Genomic DNA, 1,745 nt, shown 5'->3' on the forward strand with positions numbered 1-1,745 from the left:
GTAAAAAAAAAAAAATGGCCATCTTTCCAAAAGCAGTCTACAGATTCTATGCAATTCCCATCACAATTCCAAAACAAATCTTAACAAACATGAGAAAAGCAATTCTCAACTACATATAAAAAAACAAAAAGCAGGATAACAAAAAACAATTCTCAACAATGAAACAGAGTAATCCATTTCAGTATGAAAAGTTACAAAATTATAAGGGAATTAAAAAGTTTACCAGTGCTCACTTCTGCAGCACATATACTAAAATTGGGATGATACAGAGAAGATTAGCATGGCCCCGGAAAAAGGATGACAGGCAAATTCATGAAGCATTCCATATTTTTAAAGAAATGTTCAACATCCTTAGTCATCAGGGAAATGCAAATCAAAACAACCCTGAGATTCCACCTCACACTACTCAGAATGGCTAAGATAGAAAACTCAGGTGACAGCAGATGCTGGCAAAGATGTAGAGAAAAAGGAACACTCCTCCATTGTTGGTGGAATTGCAAACTGGTACAACCATTCTAGAAAACAGTCTGGAGGTTCCTCAGAAAATTGGACTTATCACTACCTCAGGACCCAGCTATACCTCTTCTGGGCATATACACAAAGAAGCTCCAACATATAACAAGACACATGCTCCACTATGTTCATACCAGCCTTATTTATAATAGCCAGAAGTTGGAAAGAACCCAGATGCCCTTCAACAGCAGAATGGATTCAGAAAATGTAGTGCATCTATACAGTGGAGTACTAATCAGCTATCAAAAACAATGACTTCATGAAATTCATACGCAAATAGATTGAACTAGAAAATATCACCTGAGAGAGGTAACCCAATGACAGAAAAGCACTCATAGTATGCACTCATTGATAAGTGGATATTAGCCCAGAAGCTCAAATTACCCAAGATGCAATCCACAGACCACATAAAGCTCAAGAAGAAGGATGACCAAAAATGCAGGTACTTCACTCCTTAAAAGGGGACAAAAATATCCATAGGAGAGGATATGGAGGCAAAGTTTAGAGCAGAGACTGAAAGAACAGCCATTCAGAGCCTGCCCCACATTTTGCCCATATTTATACAGCCACCAAAACTAGATAAGATTGATGAAGCTAAGAAATGCGTACTGACAGGAACTGGATATAAATCTCTCCTGAGAGATACAACCAGAGCATATCAAATACAGAGGTGAAGACTAGCAGCAAATCACTGAATTGAGAATGGGACCCCTGTTGGAGGAATTAGAGATAGGATTGAAAGAGCTTGTAGGAGCTTGCAACCCCATAAGAACAACAATGACAATCAACCAGAGCTTCCAGGGACTAAACCACTACCCATGGACTAACCCCTGACTCCAGCTGCATATGTAGCAGAGGAAGAACTTGTTGGGCACCAATGAAAGGAGAATCCCTTGATCCTGCCAAGGTTGGACCCCCAGTGTAGGGGAATGTCTGCAAGGGTGGGAAGAAGGGGTGGATGATGGAGGAAACCCTTATGGGGAGGGAGATGGGTAGGGGACAAGCAGCTTATGTACAGGAAACCAGGAAAGGGTATCACATTTGAAATGTAAATAAAGAAATATATCCAATAAATAAATAAATAAATAAATAAATAAATATGCATATGAAAACAACAACAAAAAAACAAAACCAAATAAATAAATAAATAAACCTCTGGGGGAATCAACATCTCTGACTTCAAACTATACTACTGAGCAATAGTGACTAAACCCACATGATATTGGTACAGA

At 38.9% G+C, this 1,745-nt stretch overlaps 1 non-coding gene across 1 annotated transcript; it reads left to right on the top strand.

Moving 5' to 3' along the window:
* The first annotated feature begins 225 nt into the window (after positions 1-225).
* Positions 226-332, top strand: LOC116913046. The gene has a single exon (XR_004389581.1). It is a non-coding gene; the product is annotated as a U6 spliceosomal RNA (small nuclear RNA).
* The last annotated feature ends 1,413 nt before the right edge of the window (positions 333-1,745 follow it).

The sequence above is a fragment of the Rattus rattus genome, chromosome 11 (assembly GCF_011064425.1).
Source record: "Rattus rattus isolate New Zealand chromosome 11, Rrattus_CSIRO_v1, whole genome shotgun sequence".
NCBI lineage: Eukaryota > Metazoa > Chordata > Mammalia > Rodentia > Muridae > Rattus > Rattus rattus.